We start from the raw sequence: 9,904 nt of genomic DNA on the forward strand, positions 1-9,904 counted from the left end.
TGGGGCCTGAACTCTGGGCCTGGGCACTGTCCCTCAGCTCTTTCAGCTCAAGGCGAGCGCTCTACCACTTGAGCCACAGCATCACTTCCGGCTTTTTTCTTTTTGCTTATGTGATGCTGAGGAATCGAACCCAGGGCCTTACGCATGCAAGGCAAGCATTCTACCACTGAGCCACCTTCCCAGCCCCTGTTTTCTTTTTTATATGGGATTCTGGCATATCCAAAACTATAATGTATGAAACACATGTAAGTAACTTGGCTAAAGTTATAATCTAGTAAATGCTATAGCTGCAGTTTGAAAGCCAATGCTCTTTCCCCTTTTTTTCTCTTTTGATGGTTATCTCATCAACCTACTTATGAGTATAATCCAGAAAGCACCAAGACAGTGGATAAATGCTTTTCTATGGGTAGTTATAAGAGTATGTATTAAATGAATTAAGGTAAAAGTCCACTTTTTAAAGCTAGGAAATGGAAGTTAATATCAACAATGATCTACCATGTTGACCATGTATGTCCTTGACATGTGATGACACTCCCTGGTCTTCCGCTGTAAAACTCGTAAGCCCAGAACGATCATGAGGAAAGAATCAGCCCAACCCAACTAGTATTGACTAACAAGGAGAAAAGGGTACCTATGCTGTGTACTATCTCCAATCAGATAACTTGCCTGGATTATGGGACTTTAGAAATAATGAGCCAGGCTTCAGTGGCTCATACCTGTAATTCTAGCTACTCAGGAGGCTGAGATCTGAAGATTGTGGTTCAAAGCCAGCCTGGGCAGGAAAGTCTGTGAGACTCTTTTCTCCAATAAACCACTAGAAAACCGGAAGTGGCACTGTGGCTCAAGTGGTAGAGCACTCGCCTTGAGCTGAAGAGCACAAGGACAGCAGCCAGGCCCAGAGTTTAAGCCCCACAACCGATTTAAAAAAAATCAATGAGATTAAATAGTAGTTCACACACACACAAAACAACAGGAAAAAGGTGTAATATCATGCATAGATAGTAGATACTATGATGTGCCTGGAAGATCTAGTTCCCCTTCAGGAATAAATCTCTTCTAGTTGCTGAGAGCTTCCAACAGACAACTCACAATAATCAGTCACCTTCAGCATTACCTCTGCTAAAGAAGGCTACCTTATGAGGCTACTCAGGTCCAGCACTGGTTTATAGTGCAATTTGTTAAACTACTTTCCTGTATTATACCCATTTCCTACAATTTTATAGCAAGGAGCAATATACTGTAAGAGTATTAAGCGTATAAAGTAAGACAATGTGAACTAAAAGTTATCTCTGCCTCTTACTAATTTTGTAACATCAAACAAGTTACCCTAGTACCCTAGTTTTCTCATCCACAAAATGTTACTTTAAGGTTATATTTGGTGGTGCCATCTAACAGGGGGGAAAAAAGCAACTTAAAGAATAGAATCTTTGTCTCTCTCTCTCTTTTTACAAGTCCTGGGGCTTGAACTCAGGGCCTGGGCATTGTTCCTGCACTGCTTTTACTCAACGATAGCATTCTACCACAGCACCACTTCCAGATGGTGGTATTGCGGAATCAAATCCATGGCTTCGTGCATGTTAGTCAAGCACTCTACCACTAAGCCACATTCCCAGCCCTCTTATTTTCTCTTACCCAAAAGAAATCTAGAAGCAAGGATGGGGACATAGCTCAATGGTAAAGTGCCCTGGGTTCAATCCCTCCCATAAATGTAAATAAATCCAGAAGCAGGTCATCAGGATTGGAGATCATCATGACTTCCTCTAGTTCACTGTCTAGCATCCCTACAGTGTAGCCCTTATTCCCTTTTCTAACCGTGGCATTCTTGGTCCAATAAGCAGGAAAAGAAAGATCATCCCTCCCCACCCACCCAACTTTTAAGGAAATTTCCACTCCTCACTGTCCTGAAGTTAGTCACAGATGCAAGGTAATATAGTCTTATAAGGACAGTTGATATACCTTTTTGAAAACTAGTTTCAAAATAAAGGGTTAGGAGACCATCACCTATATATGTATAATGCTTAGAACAGGCCCTTGGCAGGTATACAATAATGTGCCTATTATTGCTGCTGTTACCTGAGCAGTGGTTTTCCATGTGATGGAAGCCCATGAATCTTCACTTTTTATACTGGAAATTTAATATCTATAAAAATCTCACTGTAGCCAGGCACTGATGGCTCACGCCTGTAATCCTAGCTACTTAGGAGGCTGAGATTTGGGGATCCGGGCAGGAAAGTCTGTGAGATTCTTATCTCCAATAATCCACCCAGCAAACCAGAAGTGGTGCTGTGGCTCAAGTGGTAGAGCACAAACCTTGAGCTGAAGAGCTCAGGGCCAGCCCTCAGGCCCAGAATTTGAGATAACTAAAGATATAATTAATAGATTCTGAATATTTGTATAATTTTTGAAACTGGAGTTTTTAGGCCTCACGTCCAAATTCCAGGAGTTCTTAGGTATAGGCACTCAGTTATTTACACTGAATAAAGAGACATGATGAAGGACAGAGAAAGGAGATTTATTACACGGCCTGGGTATGCCATCACAAGACAGCACTTTAATACATCTTCAGTCATCTTTAAGGTACAGACATGAGCTACAAGTATAAATAGACAAAAAACAAAACAAAACTAGGAGCAGAGGGAAGTAAGCATAATGACTAAATCATAGGTATAGTTTAGTAGTTTAGTTCATCATTACCTACAGTCCTTTCTGGAGGGTTTCTGATGAAGTTGTTATTAATTGGGGGGGGGGAGGAGAAAAGGAAAGAAAAAAGTAAAGAAAGTATTGGTAATCTCTGGCCAGTAAGATCATATTATTGTCATCATTATTGTTATAGTTATTGGTGTTTGAACTCTAAACCTCATACTTGGTAGGCAGGTATGCTACCACTTAAGCTTTTTTTTTTTTTTTTTGTCGGTTATGGGTCTTGAACTCAGTCTTGGCACTGTCCCTCAGCTCTTCAGCTCAAGGCAAGCACTCCACCACTTGAGCCACAGTGCCACTTCTGGTTTTCTGAGTGGTTTATTAGAGAGTTTCTCGGACTTTCCTGCCCAGGCTGGATTTGAATCCTGATCCTCAGATCTCAGCCTCCTGAGTAGCTAAGATTACAAGCGTGAGCCACTGACATCCAGGCACTTGAGCTTTTTTTTGGGGGGGTGGGGGGGGGTCCAGTCATGGGGCCTGAACTCTGGGCCTGGGCGCTATTCCTCAGCTCTTCAGCTCAAGGCTAGCACTCTACCACTTGAGCCACAGCGCCACTTCTGGCTTTTTTCTTTTTGCTTATGTGGTGCTGAGGAATCGAACCCAGGGCCTCAGGCATGCACGGCAAGCACTCTACCACTAAGCCACCTTCCCAGCCCCACTTGAGCTTCTTTAGTACCACATTGAAAACAAAAATTGGCAAGAGGGAGGTTGGGACAGGGTCTCACTATATAGCCCATGCTATCCTCAAACTCTTGCTCCTCCTGCCTCAGCCTCCTAAGTGTTAGAATTACAGTCATTCAACACCACACATGGCCCCATCTCTGTCTGTCATCTTGTTCCTATGCTTCTCAGTTGGCTAGGATTAAAGGCATGAGGCAGCAAACCTGCCTATCATCGCAGTGTGTTTTTCTGTTAACACGTCTGCCTCTTAGTAGAATTTTCATAAAAATTTTTCTGCAGGACCACATTACTAGAAAGCATGATGAAGGGGCTGGGAAGGTGGCTCAGTGGTAGAGCACTTGCCTTGCATGCCTGAGGCCCTGGGTCGATTCCTCAGCACCACATAAGAAAAAAGAAAAAAGCCGGAAGTGGCGCTGTGGCTCAAGTGGTAGAACGCTAGCCTTGAGCTGAAGAGCTGAGGGACAGCGCCCAGGCCCAGAGGTCAGGCCCCATGACTGGACCAAAAAAAAAAAAGAAAGCATGATATAGACTGTCTTTGTTTTGACTCCCTCTTCTCCCACGTTTCTGAAAACTGTACTCTTTTTCTAGGGTCTTTGGATTTATCTGATTTTTATGTATGTTGGTTCATGTGGGTACTGGGGATCAAATCCAGTGCTTTGCATGTGCTAGGCAAGCACTTTGTCACTGAATAGTAACTGCCTCGAGGCATTTTTTAAAATACACTATTAGCTATTTTACTCATTTGATTCTTATATCATTGAATTATGGGCTTTGAGGATAGCAAGGGAATTTAGACATTCCTTAGTCTAAAATGCCCATAAACAAAGATGAAAATCTGGAGAAATAAAGTGACTTGCTCAATATCATTGTATTCTATCAGTGAAAGGTAAGCAGAAAAGGCCAGAATCCAGAATTTCTGACAAACATCAATTTTTTTTCTCACATGTGAAATCCAGAAATAATAATAAGACATAATTGTTAAAGGGGATTTTTGGAAAAGGGATCAAGTGGAGAGAGTGATAGGAGGGTGAATATGATCTATGTGGTGTGTGTGTGTGTGTGTGTGTGTGTGTGTGTGAAAATACCATAACAAAACCTACTACAAACTTTAAAAGTGGGAGGAATGAGGAGTCTTAAGAAAAAAATATAGGGGGCTGGGGAGGTGGCTCAGTGGTAGAGCACTTGCCTTGCATGCATGAGGCCCTGAGTTCGATTCCCCAGCACCACATAAGCAAAAAAAAAAAAAAAGCCAGAAGTAGCGCTGTGGCTTAAGTGGTAGAGTGCTAGCCTTGAGCTAGCCCAGAGTTCAGGCCCCACGACTGGACCCCCCCCCAAAAAAAGAAAGAAAAATAGCTGGGCGCTGGTGTCTCACACTTGTAATCCTAGCTACTCAGGAGGCTGAGATCTGAGGATCATGGTTCAAAGCCAGCCAGGGCCAAAAGTGTCCATGAGCCTCTTATCTCCAGTTAACCACTCAAAAACCAGAAGTGGAGTTGTGGTTCAAAGTGGTAGAGCACTAACTTTGAGCAAAAGAGTTCAGGGACAGCCCAGGCCCCAAATTCAATCCCCAAGACTGACAGAGACAGAGAGACAGAAAGAGAGAGAGAGAGAAATAGAGAGTGAATTTGATCAAACTACATTATGTGCATAGATGGAAATGGCACCATGAAACCACTCTGTACATTTAATTTATGCTAATAAAAATGGAAAAGAAAATACTCAAGCTTTCTCCAAGAACCAGGATAAATCTGGTTCTCAGAGAAAGTCTTCCTTCTTCCTAGTCATAGCTCAGTTTCTCCCTTGTTCATCTGAGAGCTGCATTTATTGTCTACAAAGTCTGATCATTGCCAAAATGATCACAGAATATAGTACTGCCTTGGATTGTTACTCTCAATTCTCACATTGGCATGCCTTCTCTCCATTTAGCTGTCAACTCCCAAAAGCACCAATTTTGTCCTTTCCTTTTCCCTTTTCCTTTTCTCTTTTTGCAGGTAGCATAAGTATCATAGCAATAGTAAGGATTCAATAAATATTTTTGACTGATTAGTCACCACCTCTCATCTATCTCTTCAAAACCTAATGGTTCTTTTTCTTAACATTTTGCTTCTATTTCTTCTGCAATTAAAAAAAAAAAACCAGACTTAGATTTTTGGCAACCAGTGAAAAGACAGTCATGCTTCTGCACAGTCTGCTGCAATGTATTTTTTCTGGACTTGGCAGAAAACCGAAGGTTTCTGCCCTATTTTTTTTTTTTTTCTCTGCACTGCAGTTCATCAAATCTTCTCATGGTGGCTTTCTCTGCTAGACGATGCTTTGAAGTGACCCAATTAAATATGACCCCATTTGATGCAGTAGGACTTTATGTGAGACCAGCTTCAGGTGATAATCCTGTAATTTTTCTAAGCCACATTTACTTTGTTTCTTCATTCCCAGTAGCATATCTGCAGCAGATGCTAACATAGCACAATAAATCCTCCTGCACCTACTTTCAGGAGGAAGCCACAGCTCAGAGCAAAGCTAGTCACAGGGCTTTTTAAGCAGACCCTCATTGATCCATTGTCTGGGCTTTAAGTTGAAGCTAAAAGCTATTCTTTCAACAACACCATTTTTTCACTAAATCTGCCATTTGTGTTGTTTTCAGCAGTGCAGTTCCTTGATACCTATCAAGGAAACAGGATGATGGATTGAGCCCATTTCACGGCTCCTGTTCAGGTGCTGCATTTGGATTTTTTGTTTTGTGTCCCAGAGCTGAACAGACACCAGAAATTTTTTTTTGGGGGGGGTCTGGTCATGGTGCCTGAACTCTGGGCCTGGGCGCTGTCCCTCAGCTCTTCAGCTCAAGGCTAGCGCTCTACCACTTGAGCCACAGCACCACTTCCGGCTTTTTTCTTGTTGCTTATGTGGTGCTGAGGAATCGAACCCAGGGCCTGTAGCATGCAAGGCAAGCGCTTTACCACTGAGCCACCTTCCCAGCCCAGACATCAGAAATTGAAAAAGACCATTTCTTTTGGCATTTGGGCAATACTACGATTATTAAAATTGTTTGTATTTTTTTAATGCTATTAACTGCCATAGCCAAGCCACTATTGTCAAATAATATGCGACTAGATCACTAGGCCATTTCATGCCTATAAAACTTGGTACACAGTTTCTCTCTCTCTTTCATTCTCTAGTCCTTTAAGACCTATTTGATTGGCTCTTCTCAAAAGTCATCTTTGTGACTTTACTACTAATTTGCATGTCTAATACTATACATATGTATGGAGTTGTTTTTTGGAAGTACTGGGTTTTGAACTCAGTCTCACACTTGCTAGGCTGGCCAGTGCTGTACCACTGAGCCATGTCTCCAGCCATGATATTTTACTGTTTTACTTGTAGCTATCATTTATATATTGTTCACCTTTTTATAGACTAACAGCCCTAAAGTCAAGGGCCTTATCCTGTTGGTCTTAACATCATTTAGCATTGTGACTGGCAAATGTTACATTTGATAAAGATTTATTTCCCATTGGTGATAATTAGTTCACCCTTGATTTTTAACCACATATGAAAAGCCTAAAAGTATGAACTTCTTTTGTTTCCCCTAAAAATAGAAATTTTTCCATGGTTTTTGTTTTTGTTTTTTGTTTTGTCAGTTGTGGGGCTTGAACTCTGGGCTTGGGCGCTGTCTCTGCACTCTTCAGCTCAAGGTGAGCACTCTACCCCACTTGAGCCACAGCATCACTTCCTATTTTCTAGTGGTTTATATAAGAGTCTCTCGGACTTTCGTGCCTGGGCTGGCTTTGAACCTCGATCCTCAGAGCTCAGCCTCCCAAATAGCTAGGATTACAGGCTTGAGCCACTGGCGCCTGGCTCCATCGTTTTTAATGTTTATAAAAGTAGTGAAAAGCCAGTCATGTGGCAAATGGAAGGCTGAGATAGGAGGATGAAGGTTTAAAGCCACCCTGGGCTATACATCAAGAAAGGAAAGTAGCAAAGAGAGAATAATAAATGCTCAGATCCAAAAAGAAATCAGATAAGGAAACAAAAATTGAAAATTGCCTTGGAAAACACAAAGGAAGGTGAAAACCTTTTGCTTTTAAAAAGTGGACTGGAACTCATTTTTCACTTTATTTCACTTCTGTGTGATATCTACACTAAAATGGATAATAAAAGTAGTAATAGTATGTGTAAGGAGTACTGTTTTAATGACAACATTCTGCTGAGCTAGAAAAATAAACACCATGACTTCTGCAAAAATGTAGGATCATAATTTCTTTAAAAAGACATCCAGCTGGGCACTGGTGGCTCACACCTGTTATCCTAGCTACTCAAGAGGTTGAGATCTGAGGATCGAGGTTCAAAACCAGCCTGGGCAGGAAAATTCGTAAGTCTCTTATCTCCAATAAACCACCAGAAAACCGAAAGTCATGCTGTGGTTCAAGTGGTTAGAGCACTTGACTTGAGCTGAAGAACTCAGGGACAGCACCCAGGCCCAGAGTTCAAGCCCCACCCACTACCAACCAAAAAAACCCCAAGGACATCCATTATTAGGGTTGATTGAGTGATTCAAGTGGTAGAGTGCTTGCTTAGCAAGCATGAGATTATGAGTTCAATCTCCAGTTCTGCCAAGAAGAAGACAGGCAATATCATTAGAACTGCTGAATTTCTTTCTTTCTTTCTTTCTTTTTTTGTTTTGTCAGTTGTGGGGGCTGAACTATGGGCCTGGGCGCTGTCCTTCAGCTCTTCAGCTCAAAGCTAACACCCTACCACTTGAGCCACAATGCCACTTCTGGCTTTTTTCTGCTTATGTGGGACTGAGGTATCAAACCCAAGGCCTCATGCATGCGAGGCAAGCACTCTACCACTGAGCCAACTTCCCAGCCCTAGAACTGCTGAATTTCGTATCACTAGAGTCAATGTTAATTTTTAAAGTTAAATTGAATTTTTGAAAAGTTAAAGGCCATGAGATGCATGCTTAGATTTATTTTTGTCCATTTTTTATTAATCCATCAAATCTATTCCATTTAGGCTACAGTAATAAAAAATTCTTTATTGTTGAAATTACTGAAGAAAAATAACTTTACCATTTTTCTCTGTTAAGCTTCTATTTTTCTATTCCTAAACATACTATCACTTTTAAATACAAATTTTAGGCAATGTGGTATTTTATAGGGTCCTAACTAGTGCAGATAGAAAAAAATCTACCTGTCTGTATGTTCACTGAATTCTACCTTGTAATACTTTGTTGAAGAAATCTGGGGGATGTAGGGGTTGAACTGAGGGCATTGTATTGCTAAGGCAGACTTCTACAAATAACCAATAAATATGTAAAAATTGCCCAATCTCATTAGTAATCAGAAAGATACAAATTAAAACCACAGTTGGAATGGAGGTTGTGTGTATGTGTGAGTGTGTGTGGTTTTGATTTACTTCTTCCTAAGTACTAATGAGGTTGGGCAGTATTTACATATACATTAGTTATTTGCAATATGCCTATTTAAATTTTCTTTTGCTTTTCAATTAGGTTATGCATCTTATTTTTATTTATTTCTAGTATTTCTTCATATATTCTGGATACAAACTCTTTCTCACTTACATAATATACACATTATAAATTTCTTCTCCTTTTTGTAACTTGCCTTTTAATTCTGATAATACAGTGCGCTCTTTCAAAAACAAAACAAAAAATAACAGCTTTTTTTTTTTTATATACCAGTCCTGGAGCGAACTCAGGGCCTGGACACTGTGCTCAGGGCTAGCACTCTACCACTTAAGCTACAGCACTTATTATGATTTTTTCCTAGTATCTTATTGGAGGTAATAGTCTCAAGAACTCTCCTGCCTGGCTTCCAACCAAGATCCTCAGAACTTAGCCTCCTGAGTAGCTAGTTACAGGTGTGAGCCACTTGGCCTTTGGACTTCCTTTATGTATATAGTGTGAGTTAGATCCATAAGACTTTCCCCAAGATCCTTGTTAAAATAGCCTAGTGCCATTTGTTCTTTTCACTATTTGACAATACTATTTTGCTTAAGGATAGAAAGTTGATCAATGTATGAACTCAATGTTCCATCTCCTCTATCCTAATGCCAACATGATGCTATCTTCATTCCTATGCCCCTTTACTATGTCTGTATGTAGGAGATACAGGTCCTGCCTTCCAGGATTTCTTCAATAGTGTCATGGCTATATTTGTTACTCTATTTCTACATAACATTTAGAACGAATGTGTCAAGTGGCACTTTCACTTTTTCTCCTAGAACTGACTTTCAGAAGCTAAGTTTCTATGAGAACATGTTGACTTAGAACCAGCCGGGCGCTGGTGGCTCACGCCTGTAATCCTAGCTACTCAGGAGGCTGAGATCTGAGGATCCCGGTTCAAAGCCAGCCCGGGCAGAAGAGACTGTGAGACTCCTATCTCCAATAAAACTACCAGAAAACCGGAAGTGGCGTTGTAGCTCAAGTGGTAGAGCGCTCGCCTTGAGCTGAAGAGCTGAGGGACAGCGCCCAGGCCCAGAGTTCAAGCCCCACGACCGACAAAAA

The 9,904-nt window shown here is 41.2% G+C and overlaps 1 protein-coding gene across 1 annotated transcript in view; it reads right to left on the reverse strand.

The window, feature by feature from the left end:
* Window positions 1-4,929, reverse strand: part of Casc4 (cancer susceptibility candidate 4) — a 42,981-nt gene extending 38,052 nt beyond the window's left edge. Inside the window, exon 1 of the mRNA XM_013010044.1 lies at window positions 4,926-4,929. The gene's annotated coding sequence lies outside the window, so the exon portion shown is untranslated. The remainder of the gene's footprint in view (window positions 1-4,925) is intronic.
* Window positions 4,930-9,904: the final 4,975 nt, after the last annotated feature.

Source organism: Dipodomys ordii, unplaced genomic scaffold (assembly GCF_000151885.1).
Source record: "Dipodomys ordii isolate 6190 unplaced genomic scaffold, Dord_2.0 Scaffold11, whole genome shotgun sequence".
In the NCBI taxonomy this organism is placed as follows: Eukaryota; Metazoa; Chordata; class Mammalia; order Rodentia; family Heteromyidae; genus Dipodomys; species Dipodomys ordii.